Source organism: Fukomys damarensis, unplaced genomic scaffold, assembly GCF_012274545.1.
Source record: "Fukomys damarensis isolate Sample0158 unplaced genomic scaffold, DMR_v1.0_HiC HiC_scaffold_39, whole genome shotgun sequence".
NCBI classification, from domain to species: domain Eukaryota; kingdom Metazoa; phylum Chordata; class Mammalia; order Rodentia; family Bathyergidae; genus Fukomys; species Fukomys damarensis.
Genome location: NW_022900951.1, coordinates 43,665,720 through 43,684,833, shown reverse-complemented (window position 1 = coordinate 43,684,833; position 19,114 = coordinate 43,665,720). Strand labels below are relative to the sequence as shown.

Genomic DNA, 19,114 nt, shown 5'->3' with positions numbered 1-19,114 from the left:
TGAGACAGGGTCTCACTATGTAGTTGAGACTGACCTGGAACTCCCTATGTAGCCCAGGCTGGTCTCAAACTCAGAGCTGATCCTCCTGCCTCAGCCTTCCAAGTGCTGAGTGCTGGGATTACAGGCATGCACCACCATGCTCAGCATGTGGGACTTTTTTGTATATACCTCCTTGTGCCTGTTTTGTTTTGTTTTTTAACTTTGTTGTTATTGTTGTTTTTGAGACAAGGTCTTGCTTTTTTAGTCCAGGCTGGCCTGTTACTCACTGTGCTGCCCAGTCTGGCCTCAAACTCATGGCAATCCTCCTGCCTCAGCTCCAAATGCCGGGATAACAGGCGCATGCCCAACACCTCCATTTTGCTCTCTATATGAGATAAATCCTGGGCAATTTTGCCTTCTTACCTATCCAAATCCAGTGACCAAAAATCCAGTGTTGCTGGAATAACTTTTTCATCTAAGCTCTAGACAGAATTGATGGATCATGCTAGGCTTTAATATACTGTCTTAGTTTGACTCTGGAATGCTTATTCAGGAAGTGTATTCTGTTGGTATGCATTTGTATGCCATACTGGTTGTTAAATACTAAAATACTCCTGTAGGTATAAATAAATAACCTCTTTCTCAGAAATTCTTTTTTCACTGTCCCCTAGAAACTGCAGAACATTTTCGGGATTCAGTAGCTAATGCACCGGGGCAGTCTGATACCCATCCTGATTGATCAGTGTGCCTTGTTGATCTGACAATCACCCCCTGCACTCATCCCATTTAGGAATCCACTGCTTTGGTACCTGCTCACAGTAGGTTAAAACCTGCAGGTATCTAAGACGCAGTAAGGACAATGAGAAAGAAACTCTTTTCTTTTAACTCTGCTGAAAACTAGACAATAAAAGTTGTGGTGAGCTGGGTGTGACGGCAGAAGCCTGCAGTCCCAGCATTCAGAATCTAGCTAAGGCAGAAGGATCACCATGAGTTTTGAAGCCAGCCTGGGCTGCACAGTAACTTCAAGGGTGCTCACTTGGCAGCACATATACATAGCAACTTCAGGGACAGCGTGAACGACATCGATCCTGTCTCAAAAAAATAACATAACATAATAAATGCAAATTTAAAAATGAATGAAGTAAAAGAAAACATTTTAAAAAATAAATAAAATGAGTGGTGAGAGGTGTAGGCAATGGAATTCCAAAACCTTCAACAGATTTATATTGTGTCCAATTGAAATGATGATTTAGAGTTCTGAGAAGCATATGGGAAGGTGAAGCGCAACAGAAAAGGATAGGGAACACTTCAGAGACATGCGTGACTCTACATGGTTACACCACCTTCTGACTTCTATTCCACTGGACACAGCCCTGTCCCCCTGGATGGCAAACATTAGTCGGAGTCTATGTCTTTTCTACCTCCTACTCTCCATATCTTCTCCAATCTGTAAATTCTCTGCTGGCTTTCACCACCAGTACAACCACTGTGCTGCCTGCCAGAATGAGAACAATCGACATGAGGATCTCGGCTTGGTATCCTCAAGCTCTCACCGAGGTGGAATGCCACAGAAATCAATGCAGAACTGGGAGTAGACAGAGGCTAGGCTTGTCAAAGCTGTGACAGGACTGTGCCTACAAAGAAAACAGCCCTATGCTCCATTATTTACTTCTCCTTTCTTCCTTCTCAAATTTATGAATCTATGGGATTGACAAGAGGATGGAGAACATAATGGATAGGAGACACAGTTCTAAACTATACATTACATACTACAGTGTTAGGAAATCCTTTGAGTAGCATAATTTTGCCCGATAACTTGCAATTCTTGTTTTAGAAGCAGTAGAGAGGAGAGAGAGACAGGACATGCAAAGACCAGACATACACGCTGGGAGGCAGACCAGTGGGATATTTAGGGACAGATCAGGTGACAGTTTCTGATGAAGTCTAGAGGAAAACTCTAAGAGGGCTTATTCAGTTTGACAATAAAAATCAATCGAAAGAAAGTCCTTATGATCAGACAGACCTATCCAGCAGTGAGAAGGTAAGGATTCGAATTCTTGCTCCACAGTTCACTACACTACTGACAGGTCCCCCAAGTCAGACCCCATCCAAGCAGACCCACTACCCACATCCACAGGAGCAGAGATAAGAAGCCAGCAGCTGCCCTGCTGCTCTCACCACCTCCCTGTTTATCAGCCAGCCCCAGGCCCATCACCCATGGGACTCTAAAGTTTTCCACCTTCTCAATCAGTGCCCCTCCCCTACCTAAAATGCCCCATATCAACCATGAGCACCCTCCTCTCAGTGCCAATGGCCTTCTTCCCCTTGGCCCTTCTGCACCCAGATGGCAATAAACTCATTGCGTATTGCTTAGACTTTGTCTGCCTTGGTGGTCTCAATCGTGCCTCCATCTGACTTTGTATTTGGTGGCTGGTACAGGGGGGTCTGAGCTCCGCTCCCAGGAACATCTCAGCTCCCTCCCCCCATCCTGCAGAGCACTTTGAGGCCACCCCCCACCCTCCCAACATCTGACCTCTGGCCTCTTCCTGCCCTGGCTTGTTGCTAGTCCAGGTCCTCTCTTCAGGTTGGGTAAATGAATCTTGTACTCTCCCTTCCTCCCTCACCCCCCTAGAGGAGGTCCACCTGTGATCTCACTTCCTCTTCCCAGATGAGGCCTGCCTGGGATCTCCCTCCCTCCCCCGCAAGACTAGGTCCACCTGGGACCTCATTCCCAGCAAGATCTGCCTGGGACCCTGCTCCCCTTTACCCTAGGTAAGGTCCATCTGAGATCTCACTCTTGCTCCTCCTCCACCTAGGTGAGTGAGCTCTCTCCCCTTTCCCACTAGATGAGGTCCCCCGGGGATCTCACCACCCTCATCCTTGGTGAGGTCCGCCTAGGTTCTCGCCCTAGAAAAGGTCTACCTGCTCACCCTTCTCTTCTCATCCCCTCTCACCGAGTGCTCTGTCTGACTCAGCTCAGGTTCAAAGTGTGCTAGAAACCCAGTACTGGTCACACTCTTGGGAACCAGGTTCCCCTGATGCCCCCCAATCTCAGGGACACCTGAGTTGGTTGCCCATTCACTCTATTGGCTTTAGGAAACTTAAAGTTGTTCTTTCCTTTGCCCCAAAGCCCTGGTTTTCGGTGTCAGACATCACTACGGGCAACCTCCCTTCCTCTATTCCCCCTTCTTCTCCCCTGGCTTGTGTTCTCCAAAACCTCAAACCTCTTCATCTCACTCCTAACCCGAGGCCAAAATGTCTCATTTTCTTTTATAATTCGACTTGTCCACAATACAAATTAGACAATGCATCACATTGGCCCAAAAATGGCACTTTCGACTGTTCAATTCTCTGAGAACTAGACAACTATTGCCGCTGGCTGGAAAAATGGTCAGAGGTCCCATACATCCAGGCATCCCTCACTCTTCTATTTGCAGATTCCCCTCTCTGTGCCTCTGAACTTCTCAACTCCTCTGTCAGCTCCCTCCCCTCCACCTTCCCACTACCACTCCTCTCAGACCACCAATCCTTCTTCCCTAGGTCTTCCCCTGCCCCTCACAACCTCAGCCCATTCCTAACCTGGTCTGGTCTCCTTTTCACCTCCATTCCAGTCCCAAGCACGACCCCCCAGCTGCAAAGCCAAAGCTGTTGAGCTTCCTTCAGGACCTCCTACTGTGACTTCCTGGGCTCCTGTCCCTACTCTCCCCACTTATCTGACACTTCCAACACTCCTTATCTTAACAAGAACATTCCAAACTCTCTCACACAAGGCCTGAACTGCAGCTTGGCATTTCTTCCCCACCCCACCCCCACTGCTCCTCAGTTTCTGCTTTGGGTGGAGGAAACAGTCCAAGCTCATACCCCTTTATCTCTGTCTCATTTTTCTCAGATTAATCAGTACCTGGGTTCCTTCTTTACTGACCCCATTGAATATGTTCAAAAATTTCAGTATCTCATTCAATCTTATGGCTTAACCTTACTTTTGGTGTCATCTTTACTTCTACATTCTCCCTTGAGGAGTGAGAACAGAAAGATTTAGTACCTAGCTCAATCCTATGACAAAAACAGGTGACTTGAGCCCAATTCAGAGGACAGAGTTACAGCCTTCCCCAGGCCAAGACCCATGAGACAAAAATCTGGCCCAGTTTATGTCTCACCTAGCCTCCTCTCAAAAAGTTTACTGCTCTAACCCCTGAGAGTCCAGAAGGACAACTTTTTAAGGGTGTGTTGTATTATCCAAACTGCCCCAGATATTCAAAGAAAGCTCCAAAAAAATTAAATCTGTTCCTCAGATTCCTATCAGAAATTGATCAAGCATTTCAATAATCGTAATATGGCTGCCGGCCAGCAATATATTCTGACTTACAACTACTTATATCCATTGTAAGAAAATCATGAAAAGCGCTGAACACTAATCAGGGGCCAAATAAACCTCTGGGATTCCAAAAAAAGAGGTCCAGTACCCTCTTTTAAGTGTCACCAGACTGGCCCCTGGGCCAAAGACTGTCCCAACCCAGGACTGCCTCCCAAGCCATTCCACACGTGAAAGCCCTCACTGGAGGTGGATTATACTGGGGTGGCCGGCCCACCTCAGGGGTCCCCTGCCAGGGCCACTTGCCCGAGCTCAGGTGCCCTCCAGGTCCTGATCTGTTAGACCTCAGCTGACTGACATGCCTCAGAGGTCTCAGAGGCGCCTTGGATCATCACAGCCACCAAACTCCGGGTAAATCTTGCAGTGGAAGGTAAGAGTGTTTCATTTCTGATCAGTATGGGGGCGATCCATTTCACCCTCTCTTCATTCTCAGGACAGCTAACTTTAGCCTCAATTACCATTGTGGGAATTGATGGCACTGTGTCCAGGCCTCTCAAAACCCCTCTGTTTACTCATTTGCTTCTAGTCATTCCCACCTGTCCAATCCCGCTCCTTGGATGAGGTATTTTTAACTAAACTCTCTGCCAGCCTCACTGTTCCAGGCTCTGCTCCCCACCCTGCTGCTGCCCTTCTCACACCCTTCTCACATTTCCTGCTACGACTTCCTCCTATCCCATATCTTTTCCTTCCCTCAACCCACGCACTTGGGAATTTGGGACATTTCAATCCCCTCTGTCATTCAACGTCACCTGCCCCTCCACATCCCCCAGTTCTTCCCCGACTACATACTTTTAATTACTCAGATCCCAACCCTGTCCATGGCACAACAGCTCCTTTCCTTCTTGAAAATTAATGGCCATTCCATCTCTGGATTCCAGGTTTTACAATGCTCACAAAACCCCTTTATAAACTAACCCAAGAGGACACCTCAAACTCCTTGGACAACAATTCCCCCACTCCTCATTCTGCCCTATTTCCATCAGACTGGCCCAAATACCAAAAGATATATAATTGTCTTGCTTTTGTGTGTCTCGTCAATTTATTTTCTTCCTTCAGTGTGCTTTAATCTTATATGGTCTCACTTTTCTATTTCCACCCACAAATCCTATCTTAACTAGATAAAACATCTCTGCTTCCGGGACAGTCAGTGTAACTTCTCCCCAGAACAGACCAAGCTATCTTCCTTCCTGCTCACCCTCCTCCTGGTCAATAATCAATAAGAAGACCTAAAACACCTCCTCCCCTATGCCCTTTGACCCAGTTAGCCTTCCAATTCTTTCTCTCTACTAGCCCGGCTATAGCACCCCAGGGAACCACTCCCCCCTGCTGTTCCCAATTACCTTTACAATTAACTCATTCCCTGCTGAACCTGCACATCTGTCCTTAGCCAAAGACTACCTACCACTCACTCACTCCCTTCAGGTTTATTTGCTGGAATCCCTTCTGCTCTGGGCAGAAGGTCTCATTTCCCCACCCACAAAATGACTCCCCAGATTCAGACTCAATTCACTGGAGTCCCCATTCCCAGAAAGACTCACTAGAGGTGCTCTACTGCTGGCTAGAGGAACTGTCCTCTACCAGTCCCTTACCCACTCCCCACTGGCCTTTCTCCTCTCGCTCAACCTCTCCGAATCTCCCACCTAGACACCACTCTACTCACTAGTGTACTGCAGTCTTTCTACTATTACTGATTAGACCCTACATAATAAAGGGTTTTGTTGTTGTTGTTTTATTTTGTTTTGGGTTTTTTTTTGTTTTGTTTTGTTTGTTTGTTTGTTTTGTACCAGGGATAAAACTTGGATCCTTGCGCTTGTGAAGTAGGTGGCAGAACCAATGAGCTAAATCCCCGACCCCATAATAAAGTTTTTGACAAATTTTATCCAGGAACAGAACCAATTCAGGACATCCAGACAACTCCACCTGACTGCCCACTACACTGCTGTCCCATGAAAGTCTCCAACTGACCCCTGAGAAGGACCCAAAGGTCATTACGCTCCTGACACTTCTGCTGCCTCACTCTGGGACTGAACCACTCCCCCCTCACCCCACTCCTCTCCTCTGTCTCCCCACAGGATGCCCACACTGTCCCCAGTCATGCTGGAAGAAGTCATAAGAAACTATGCCCTTATCCTTTTTTTAATTTCTTCTCCTCCTCCTCCTCCTCCCTCTCCTTCTTTATAACACAACAAGCAGGGATGACAGGTCCCCCAAATCAGACCCCATCCAAGCAGACCCACTACCCACATCCACAGGAGCAGAGATAAGAAGCCAGCAGCTGCCCTGCTGCTCTCACCACCTCCCTGTATATCAGCCAGCCCCAGGCCCATCACCCATGGGACTCTAAAGTTTTCCACCCTCTCAATCAGTGCCCTCCCTACCTAAAATGCCCCGTATAACCAAGGGTGCTCTCCTCTCAGTGCCAATGGCCTTCTTGCCCTTGGCCCATCTGCACCCAGATGGCAATAAACTCATTGCGTATTGCTTAGACTTTGTCTGCCTTGGTGGTCTCAATTGTGCCTCGGTCTGACCTTACAATTACTTTGAGCAACTGCCTTAATCTTGGTGGGTTTACAGTTAGCCATCTATAAAATGGGAGTTTATTAGCAAGCATGAAAGGTCCCTTCCAAATTCGTGCTCTATTAATTCAGCAATGATTTTTAAAAATTTGGTCACATGTATATTGTATGGAAGGAGTTTGCACAGTGGAGGGGTGAGTAGGGTCTCCATATGTACTTTAGGCTGGCCTCAAACTCTTGCAATCCTCCTGTTTCAAGGCGTGCACCACCACACCCACAGCTGCCTGGAATGACTTCTGAGAGGACCTTATCTTTGAGGAATTCCAAATGTTGCTCTGTCCCATTCCGGGAGAATGTCGGATTCCTTCCTAAGTCTGACCAAGTGAGTCTTATACTATATTTTCAGTTTTGTTTCCATGGTTATTGCTTTGCATTACCTAGCAGTTCCTTCCACATCACCACTGCTTTTCCTCTTTCCGAACATCCTGGGTTCTGATGCAGCACTGTACCGCTGTATACTATCACACTGTACAGTAAGCACAGGACAGCACAATTGTGACAATGTCCGGCAGTCCTGTGAGCTATTTCCGCAATTTGTCCTAAATCGAGATCCAATCGTATCTGTGAAAGTTCACAATTCAAACGTTCATAAGTCGGGGACTTACTGTAGTTCCCTGAGGGCACACTTTTAGCAAGATCATAAAATGATGCTATTAATCCTTACAAAACAAATACTCATCGGTAAAGTAGAGGACAACCAAGTTGCACTGGGCCCCAGCATTTCTGCCATCTGGTTAACTAGAACTATACCACAGTATCTCTGGAGGACCTGGTGGCCACAGGCCCTAACATCATGCAGTTCACACCCCTTTCCTCTACCACACATCATAAACTGGAACCAACTGGGTTGGAAATAATCCACTCAGGAATTACAGTACTACCAAGGAATCTCTAAAATATTATATTGTATTTGGACCAAAGCAGTTTTACTGCTTGAAAAGTAAATGGGGGGCTTCTGAATTTGGCTCCTGCAAATAAACAACTTAGAAGTTAAAATGCCTATCCTTAAAACAAAAACAAAAGGTTACAAAAACTGAAAAAATAATGTTTTTTCTGGGCCCATCAGAAAATTGAGATTGCAGAGGAAACTGATACCCCAAAATCTGAAGGCATAAGGTTATCTACCCAAAGAGGCACAGCTGAGATTTGCTTACCTAGAGTAGAAAAAGTTGGAGTCACAAACTGGTAGGATCGCTGAATTAACTTGGATGGACCACTGAAGGCTGTGTGCGGACACACAGGAGTCTGAGATTCTCCTGAGTCTATGAAACTCCTTAGGTCCATTGTATGGGGCTCCCACGCCAAAGCCCTACTTCCATGAGCCTTGCTAAATTCTCACAGTGAAGATCCAAGAAAGATCCCTTCCTGGCTATGGCTAGGGGAGGGGAAGAGTAGGATTGTGAAATAAGTCCAGAGATTTCTTCATAACAAAGGCCTGTGCTCCAGGGAAAATAGTTTTACTTTGCCTAAGCCTTATCCCAGTTGGGGGAAGGGCATTCCTGCTACTCCAGGCTTCTTCTAGCTGTCCAGTCTCACCTACAGGGGAAAAACATATTCCACCAGGGCCTGCTCTTCAAGGAAGTACACTGTGAGTGCTGCAGTTAGGACAGGAGTGAAGGCAGGGACAACAGAAGCTATACCACTGCAGAAAAGCTTGTGAAGGTCATAGCCACAAGGCACTGTACCAATAAAACACCAAGAATTAATCAAACTATTGTAAAATCATGGGGGCACACCTGTAATCCCAGCACTGGGGAGGCTGAGACAAGAAGATCACCTTGAGGTCCAGGCCAGCCTGGGCTACACAGTGAGATCAAGGCCAGCCTGAATTACATAGGGAGATCTGCTTTCAAACACCCCCACCCCAAAAAAGATTGTAAAATGACTTCTTCTCCATACTTTACCATCACACTAACAGGGCTTCAGTATAATAACAGTAAATTACAGAGTTGCAAGTCATGGACTCTAGAGGAGTTGTATAGAGGGAAACTCAGAATCAAGAAAGATAAGCCAGGGACACTATAGGAATTTCATCCTTCTGATAATTAATTATGCCAAATGGTAAATTTAACCCAACCCCTAGCCAGATTGCCATAAATTCTAACATAATGAAATCAAACTAAAAACAGTAACAGAAAAACAACTGGAAAATGCCCCCCCAAACTGGAAATTAAACAATATACTTCCAAAGTAACTATGGGTCAAAATGACCTCAAGACAATTTTTAAAATTTTTGAAGTAAACGAAAATATAACATATCAAAAATTTATGGGATGCATAAAAAACTGTGCTTACAGGGAAATTTATAGCGTTTGGTGTACATATTAGAAAATAAGAAAGACCCAAAATCAATATCCTAAGCTTCTATGTACCTTAGGAAAATAGTTTCACTGGCAAGTGTTATCAAACACTTAAGGAAGAAATAATATCATTTCTTCACAATCTCTTCCAGAAAATAGCAGCAGGATGAAAACTTTCTAACTTACTCTATGAATCTACATTACTCCATATGAAAACCAAATAAAGATATTAAAAGAAAGGAAAACTACAAATTAGGCATGGTAGTGCATATCTGTACTCCCAGACACTGGGAGGCTAAGCAGGAAGACCACAAGTTCAAGCCCAGTATGGGCACCTTAGCAAGACTGTCTCAAAATTAACATAGAGCTTGGGATATAGCTTGGTATGAGGACCCTGGTTTCAAATTTCCAGTACAAAACAAAACAACAACTACAGAGAGGTATATTCTATGAACACAGATGTACAAAAAAACCTCAAAAACATTAGCAAATAAAATCCAACAAGCCCAGTGTGCTGGGAGGCTGGGGAAGGAGAATCACAAATTTGAGCCCAGCCTGGGCAGCTTAGTGAGGCCCTGTCTCTAAATAAAAAATACAAGGGACTGGGGATATAGCTCAGTTCAAAGACCCCAAATGCAATCACCAGTACCACAAAATATAACAAATAAATACAACCAACAATGTATACATAAAAAGAATTATACACCACTACCAAGAGATTTATTCCAGTATGCAAATCTTGTTCAGCATTCCAAAAATCAATGTAATCCAACATAACAATAGGTCCATGAAGCAAAATCTTTATTGTTATCAAATGACATTAAAAAACATTTGACAATAATGACAATAATTTGGCAACAACACTCCTTTATGTTTTCAACAGATTACAACAGCAAATTTTAAAAATGCCATTTACAATAGTACCCCCAAATTAAATAAGCAGGTATATATCTAAGAAAAAGTATATAGGACTGGATGTGGTGGTACACTCCTGCCATCCCAGTACTCAGGAGGCTGAGATATGATGATCACAAATTAGAAGTCAGCCTGTGCTACGAAACAAGTTCAAGACCAGCCTGAACTATATAGCATGAGCCTGTGTCAAAAAGGAGGAGAAAAAAAGAATACGGTTTATATGCAAAAAAGTACAAACACTGATGAAAGAAATCAAAGAAGATCTAAATAAATATAATAAATATTGTATTCATTGAATGACTCGGTATTATTAAGATATCAATCCCTCACAACCTAATCACAATCCCACTGTAAACTCAAGCAAGTTATATTGTAGCTACTATAAATGTATTCCAAATCTCCTGTGGTTATTAAAACACCTAGAATAATCAACACAATACTGCAGATGAACAAACTTGGAGGATTCACACTACCCATTTTCAAGATTAAATATAAAGTTATAGTAATCAAGAGAGCAGGATATTGTCAAAAGAAAAGATGTATAAAACCAGGAAACAAATAGCCCAGAAATGGATCCACACAATTACAGTCAACTAATATTTGATGAATGTGCAAAGGCAATTCAATGGAGAACAGACAGTGTTTTCAACAATCTGTGCTGCAAAGATTGGGCATACATATGGGAAAAAGAGACCCACAGGCACATGTAGTCCCAGACACTCAGGAAGGTGAGGCAGAAGAACTGCCTGAGCCTATGAATTTGAGTTCAACATAGGTGACAAAGTGAGAGTCTGTCTCAAGAAAGGGAAGGAGGAAGGGAAAAGGAGAAAGAAAGAGGACATAGACAAAGACTTTTCACCTTTTACATAAATTAACTCAAAGTAAGATGCAAAACAATAAAACTTGTAAGAAATAGTATATGAGAAAATCTATATGATCACAGGTTTGGTGATTAATTTTTGGTTTTTTTGTAAGTAATATTAGCTTTAATACGAAAGAAAATAGGCAAAATTAGGTACATGATATATACAATGTTTGGAGATAAGCAGATATCTTGTTAATATGAGAAACAACATGCTTATGTACAAGTTGTGTGAAAGACGATTACGTTTTTGATACAGTACCAATAGGATGAGTTAGAAAGGAAGAAAAATTGCTAAAATGGTCTTTATTAAAATTAAAAATTTTTAGCCAGGAGTGGTGGTGCACATCTGTCCCAGCAATCAGAAGGCTGAGGCAGGAGCATCACTATGATCCAGGCCTAGCTTGAACTACATAGCAAGACCTTGTCTCGAATGAATGAATGAATGAATGAACAAATGAATGAATGTAATGGGTTGGTGGTATAGCTCAGTGGCAGTGTTCACCTAGCATGTGTGAATCCCGGGATTTGATCACCAGCACCTACACGCAAACACAAACACACACACATGCACAAAGATACCAAAATTTAAAACCTCAAGCTGGGTGTATAATTCAGTGGTAAAGCACTTGCCTAGCATGGAGGAAGCCTTGGGTTTGAACCTCAGTACCACAGTGGTGAAATTTGACAAACAGTAAATCAGCCAGGCCATCAAAGTTGTAAGCAATAGCAAGAAACCATAATATGGTGTGATGTGAAGCCTACGGAGACATGATGACTCCACGTAATGTAATATCCCGGATGAGACAGCAGGTAAACTCTAAATCTGAATAAAATATGCACTTTAGCTAATAAAAATAAAAGTAAACAGGGGAAAGATTACAGGTTAATACTAAAATTTACACTTTTTCCTATGAAGAAACTTAAAAGTCTTTAAAGCCTATGGACAACATCATAGGAATCATTTTTTAAATTCAGCACATGAAATGACATGGTTTATCGCCCCACAGAGCTTTAGATATGGGCTGCTTTTTTTTTCCAAATTAAAAAAGTAAAGACCATTTTCCCAGACTATGTTTAGGGAAGTTTCATTATTGTGGGGATGATGGATTCCAAAGTACTTTCTCTTCTCTGTGCACAATCCACACAGTTGCTTGGGAAAAGCCTAATAGAGGTTATGATGGCAGGTTTCCCCATGTGATGGAGCCCAAGGTGTTTGCCTTCATTTTCAGTTTCTTCCTAAAGGAAAACTTTCTTACAGTGTGGCAGAGCAAACTAAACTTAATTCACAAGTGAACTTGAAGATTGCAAGCCCCATCATGTTTTTCATTCTACTACATTTGATGATTATGATTTTTTTCCTTCTCTGGGACACCGGGAGGTTATGTTGAAACAGCGAGTGTTATGGGAAATACAGCCTACCCCATAAAAAACAGGCTTTGAGGTCATCCCTGATTCATTTCTTTTCTTTTTTTTTTCCTCATTGAGTTTACTGGTACATTCTAGGTAGACAGTACAGTTACATTCATCACTGGGATCTTGTACCTTTACATGACAGGTCTTGGTTCTCATTTCCTGATTCATTTCTATGTTATGCCCATATCTAAATGGGCCTATGGATTTTCCCTCTGAACTTTGTCCAGAACTATTATTTCTCCCTTTCAATTCCTGTTTTCTTCATTGAGCCTTTTTGATTGCTTGCCTAGATTTGTTTGTTTGTTTGTTTGTTGAGACAAGTTCTCTCTATGTAGTTCAGGCTGGACATGAGCTCACTGCATAGTTCAGGCTGCCTCTGAATTTACAGTGATCCTCTTGCCTCAGCCTCTTCAGTGCTAGGATTATAGGCATGTGCAAACATGCCTGGCTATTGCCTATATTTTTAAAATAATAACACTTAAACTGTGCTTATAATTAACTTGATAAAGACTTATAATATGAACAAATATGATATTGTCAAACAAGAGAAAAAAGTTATATATAAAAAAACAATAACAGTTTCACTGATCTTCCAGGTTCCAAATGACACTTCCCTTCATTCCTTTCAGGCTGCCAAGTCTTAAAAACTCAAATCTGATCACTTCATTCCTTTGCTCTGAAATCATTTGATAATGTCTTGGTTATAAGATAAGGTCCCAAACTGTACATAACTTGACCCCGCCCAGATTTCTAGACAGATACCCTACCATATCTCTTACTGTCCTTCCTTCTTCTCCCATGGCCATCACTCTTCCCACCCCAAAGGCCTTGGACCTTAGACCTGCAGACTCTGTGTTTCCAGAATTCAAAAGGCATTCTCATGCTGCTGTGCCTTTACCTGTGCTGCGCCCTCTGTCAGAAATGTCTCTTCACTCAGTGGTTAAAGGCACACTGGGTAAAAAGACAAGGAGCTAAGGGAAAGAAGGGCATCAAAGAACATTACTAAAACAGCACAGTACTCGACTCACATCTGAATATTCCATGAATACTGAATGAATGAACAAATGAATGAATGCAATGTTGGCTATGCAGGCTAGGCTGCAGAAGCAGGCAAGTGAGAACAGATGGACTCTGCCAACAGCTGAATGTTTTCTTATTTCCTTCTCCCTCTGCTGTTTTCAGATCTCTGTATTTATGTTTCTTCTAATTTACAGACTACTATAACACTACCTCAGATGCCTGTAGTCATGCCATGCATAATTTATGTATTCATTCCTCATAAATCAATTCCTCTGGCCATCTGGAAAACAAGAACCACTTTTATTGCCTTTCAGGCTCCCTCTAACTAATCCTTTTAGTATGTGCTATTGTGCTCAGTACAAAATATAGAATTTTATGCACCGTTTTGCCAACACATATAAAGGACTTTGTGACCTTTTTTACTGGTATTGTCTTTATGAGGAAATTCCATGCTAACATATTAAGTAAAGTAAGAATAATCTGAAAGCCAAGGAAGAAAACTGCATCACTACAGCGTATAGTAAATAGATGGATTTTCATGTAGGGCTCATGGAAAGCAGCCTCATTATTTCAGTCAGATCTTTTTGTTTGTTTGTTTGTTTTTTGTACCAGGGATCGAACTCAGGCCCTTGCCCTTGAGAGGCAGGCATCGGAACACTGAGCTAAATCCTCAGCCCCAGTCAGATCTTGTAAATTACAAACAATCATTCTCCTATAAAAGCAAGTGAAAAGTGGTGAAAGACTACTCACATAAAAACACATTCTACAATCACAGACAATGTCAAAAATCTTGTTCTGCCTCAGTTTTTTAGTTTACAAAATGGGAATAATAAAGTCTTGCCCCAATCATCTACTGAGAGCAGTGTGAATACACCAAAAGTACCAGGTACAGTGGTGCACACCTGTAATCTCAGCTGCTTGGGAGGATGAGACAGGAAGATCACAAGTTCAAGGCCAGTTTGGGCAATTTAGAGAGACCCTGTTTTAAAATAAAAATGGCTGAGGACGTAGCTTATGGCTCCTCGGGTTGAATACCCAGTACTTCAACAAAAACAACAAAGTACTTTGTTGGTGCTGATGCTAGATTAAGTCCATTTCCTGTTAGAAACTATAATGATTAAACCGAGCTGCTCTGGTCTAACAAAAACCTTAAATATAGGTTTCAATGTAAGGATAACTAACCACTTTCCTAGAACCATTGAGAGTTAGAACTGACTCACAATTGCTATAGACATGTGTAAGTAGAAGTGATCTCAGTTCCCTGTTGTAGATGTAGGCAAATATGAGAAAACATTCCATATCAAACCAGGAGCACCTCTCTCATGAACTTTAAATTAGGGACTATCTCCTGCTGTCACTTGCCTGAGTTCTCTTTCATAGGCAAATTTCTCATCGTCCTTTTTAATCTATGGATTTCACACTGGTAAGTTCAGCACAAGCTTGTCATCTTCTCAGAGAAGCCTTCCTTGACTTGCCTAACTAAAGTGTCACCCACTACTCTCATTTTCTTTATTTCCATTCTAATACTTATTCCAAAGGATAATTAACTATGTAAGCTGTCCACGATCTTCTCTGCATATCCACAGGTTCCACATCTGAAGATTCAACCATGGACTGAAAAAAAATTTTTTGAACTGTGCATGAGCTGGGCACAGTAGCACATGCCTGTAATGAGGCAAGAGGACTGCAATTTTGAGCCCAGCCTGGGCAATTTAGGGACTTAGAGAAATCATGTCTACAAACAAAAAAAAATGTTTATAAGGGCTGAGGATGTAGCTCAGTGTGAAAGCCCTGGGTTCAATCCCCAATAAAAAACAAACAAACAAACAAAAAAAAACAAAACAACACACACACACACAAAGTATGCCTGTATTGAGCACAGACTTTTTTCTTATTATTGTTCTCTAAACAATACAATTTACATAACTTTTCTTTTGTATCAGGCATTATAAGTAACCTAGAGACGATTTAAAGCGTGCAGGAGGATGTGCATGGGTTCCATGCAAACACCGTGCCATTTTATATGAGGGACTCAAGCATCCACAGATTTTAGTATCCTTGGGGGTACTAGAACCAGCCCCCTTTCGATACCGATGGATGACTGTATTTATTAACTATTTTCCTGTATTAGATATGAGGTCCAGGAGACTATTTGTCTCAATCCCACCATTCTGTATCCCTAGTATCTACAACAGTGTCTCAAAAAACTGTTGAATGAATCGTTGAAAGAGCTTTATCCTCACAAATGACAGTAAGGTTAATTCAAATGTCTTAGCATGACATTCAAGGCTACAACTTGACTGTTCAGGCTTTCATTCTGCCTTGTTATACCCCTGTATGTTTTTTTTTCCTCATTGAGTTTATTGGTACATTTCAGTTATAAGTACAGTTACATTAATTATTGAGATATTGTACCTTTACATGACAGGTCTTGGTTCTCATTTTTTCCCCTTGTCCCGGCCCTCCTCCCCTTACCCCTCCTCCCTCCCCCATTACAAACACTTCATTTCTATTTCTTCATTTTCTCATATTTTTTTCTTTTCCCTTATTAGCTTTCCCCTACCCTTCCCACTTTCCCTACACTTTTAGCCCCTTTCTTGCTATTTCACATTGTCCATTACATCATTACGATCTTATGTACTATTATAGTTTATTCACACCAGAGAAACTATTTGGTATTTACACATGTGTGACTTATATACCCCCGTATGTTATGCCTGTTTTTTATTTTGTTTTGTTTGCAGTACCAGGGATCAAACTCAGGACCTTGCCCTTGTGAGGCAGGCATGGCTCCACTGAGCTAAATCCCCAGCCCTGTTATGTCTGTTGCTCCCTCTGTAAAAGCTTGCTTTTTGTCTGGAATGCTTTTCCTACTAAACAATTAATCTTTCAAGGCCCTGCTCTAATACAACTTTTCTGTGAACTCTTCTCCCATCCTTCACATATACACAGATACATAACCATAGGATGATTCCTCTGCTAATTTATTGTAAGGACTGTACAATTTGTAATATAGGATCATTGCACTAATGCTAATAATAATAATGCAGTGGTACCTTGGTTCATGAACTTAATTATTTCTATGATTCTGATCACAGAATTCGTTCTGACCAGAGTTGTGGAACAAATTCTGTAACCAGAATTATTGAAAGAATTAAGCTCATGAACTGAGGTACCACTGTAATAATGATACCTAATATTTTTGGAGATAAGATCTCACTGTTGTCCAGACTAGCCTCAAACTTCTGGGCTCAAGTGATCCTTCTACCTCAGCCTCCCAAGTGCTGTGACAACAGGCAAACCACAACTCCTGGCTGATATCTAACATTGTATTGAATATATAACTCCATGCCAGGTACAATTATGAGCACCTGATATAGATTATCTCACAAAATTCCAAAAACAACTCCACGAGGTAGGTATTATTTATAAGTACTCTGGGGAGGCAGTACTAGGGACTGCACCCATGGTCTTCACATTGATTTACATCCTCAGCCCTTTAAAATTTTTATTTGGAGCCAGAGTCTTGCTAAATTGCTAAACTGCCTAAGCTAGGCTTGAACTTGTGATCCTCCCGCCTGAGCGTTCCAGAGTACTGGGATTACTGGCATGTGCCACTGTGCCCAGGTATTGGAAGCACTTTGTGTAGCTTAGCTAGCTACCATCAATTAAATGAAGGCAGGGATAGTGCTTAAACTCATTTCCAGAACCTAACAATGTGTCTATGAAGTCAGAAGCCTTCCATGTGCATTTGCTAAGTAATGATTTCTGCTAGTACTTCCTTGTCCTCAGATTTTACTTTGAAAATGGCAATTCCAGTCAAAGAACCAGCCAGTAGTTTTCAAGTAATTATACAAATTTAATCTTAAAGTGACACAGTCCCTTGTAAATACATATGAAATTCAAAAGTTACCAGAAAAAAAAGTGATATAGTGATACACCCGGTGCCTTAGTAGCTTTTCTTGTTGCTGGTATAAAATACCCAACACCCACAAGTTAAGGGAGGAAAGGTTTATTTAGCTCACAGTTTGCAGAGGTTTCAGTCCATAATTGGCTGGCTCTAAGACAGAATGGCATGGCAGACACACATACAGGAGAAAAAGTTCTTGGCAAGCAAAGGGTAACAAAGCAACAAGGGACAATCACACATCTTTCTAACCCTTATAGCTTATCCAGGCTACTTAAGGCAGGGAGCACTCACAGCCTTAATTCTAGTGCCTTTGATCCTAGTACTGCACCATGAATCAATCCCAGTTTCACATACTCTAGATCCAGCCACCTCTGAAAAAGCCCCACCTATAACCACATGAGAGTTTACACCTGGCTATAGAAAAACTAACATACTTACAGATTAAAAAAAGAAAGTTGCCAGGTGTGGTGGTGCAAACCTGTAATCCCAGCACTCATGAGGCTGAAGCAACAGGATTGTGAGTTCAAGGCCAGCCTGAACTATACAGTGAAACCCTGTCTCATCCTTCACCCCCAAAATAGGGGTACTGAGGATGTAGCTCAGTGCAGAGCACTACTGAGTTCAATACCCAGTACTGCAATAAAAAAACTTAAAAGACGAAGAAATAGAAAAAATATACATTTAGCCTACATTAAATAAAGGATTAGTAATAATATATGAAGGGCTCCTAGCATTCTGTGAGGCTGAAGCAAGAGGATCACAAGTTCGAGGCCACTCTGGGTAATTTAGCAGGACCCTGTCTCAAAATAAAAAATAAAAAAGATTGGGGATGTAGCTCAGTGTGAAGACCCTGGATTCAATCTCCAGTACCACATATGAAAGCATACAAAGGGCTCCAACAAATAAATTAAAAATGATAATCATCCCATTATAAAAATAAGAATAATACATGAATAGGAAACTTCCTAAAAATAAATTAAGATGTTTAGTAAATATATGCAGCTATGTTCAACTTCATTAATTAAAAGTTAATTAAAAATGGAATTTAAAACAACAGAAGAAATTATTCATCCTATCATATTATAGAGATAAAAAATAATAATACTCAGCACTGGAGAGGTTATAGGAGAAATAAGCACTCTCATACACTCATACTACAAAAATGTTCCCATATGTTTAAAAGATAGATATACATCTATACACATACAAAGCTGATAACTGCAGTATTGTCTATAATAGCAAAAGATGAAAAAAATTAAAATGTGCATTCATAGAAGCTTGGTTAAATATAGTACAATTGATACTCATAGTCACTGAAGAGGATAATGTGATTAAATAACCAAATAACCAATGAAAAGAGTTTTCACTTTACAGATATACTCTATCTATTTAAAACTTTTCTTGAGACAAGGAAAACAGTTCAAACTTTTCTTTTAAGTTAAACATACTTATCACATAAGTCAGCCATCTTATTCCTGAATATGCTACCTATCAAGAGAAAGATATTTTTTTTATTTCTAAGGCATTAAGCTGGATAAAATAAGTCATTCTCAAAAGGGGACATGTAGTTCCATGTATATGATGTCCTTGAAAAGAAAAAAATTACAGAAAGGGAAAGATCCGTAGTGCTAGGGGTAATGGAAAAGGAAGACCTGAGTAAAAAGAGGTTGCAAAAAGGAATTTTTTAGGGAGTTGAACTGCTTCCTGTCAGTGATGGCGGTTAAAAGAATCTAGGCATGTGTTAGTACTCACAAGACTGTGTGC

The 19,114-nt window shown here is 41.6% G+C and overlaps 1 protein-coding gene across 2 annotated transcripts in view; it reads right to left on the bottom strand.

Moving 5' to 3' along the window:
- Clcn5 (chloride voltage-gated channel 5) overlaps positions 1-19,114 on the bottom strand; it is a 215,287-nt gene that overhangs the window by 38,892 nt on the left and 157,281 nt on the right. The gene's annotated exons all lie outside the window — the stretch shown is intronic.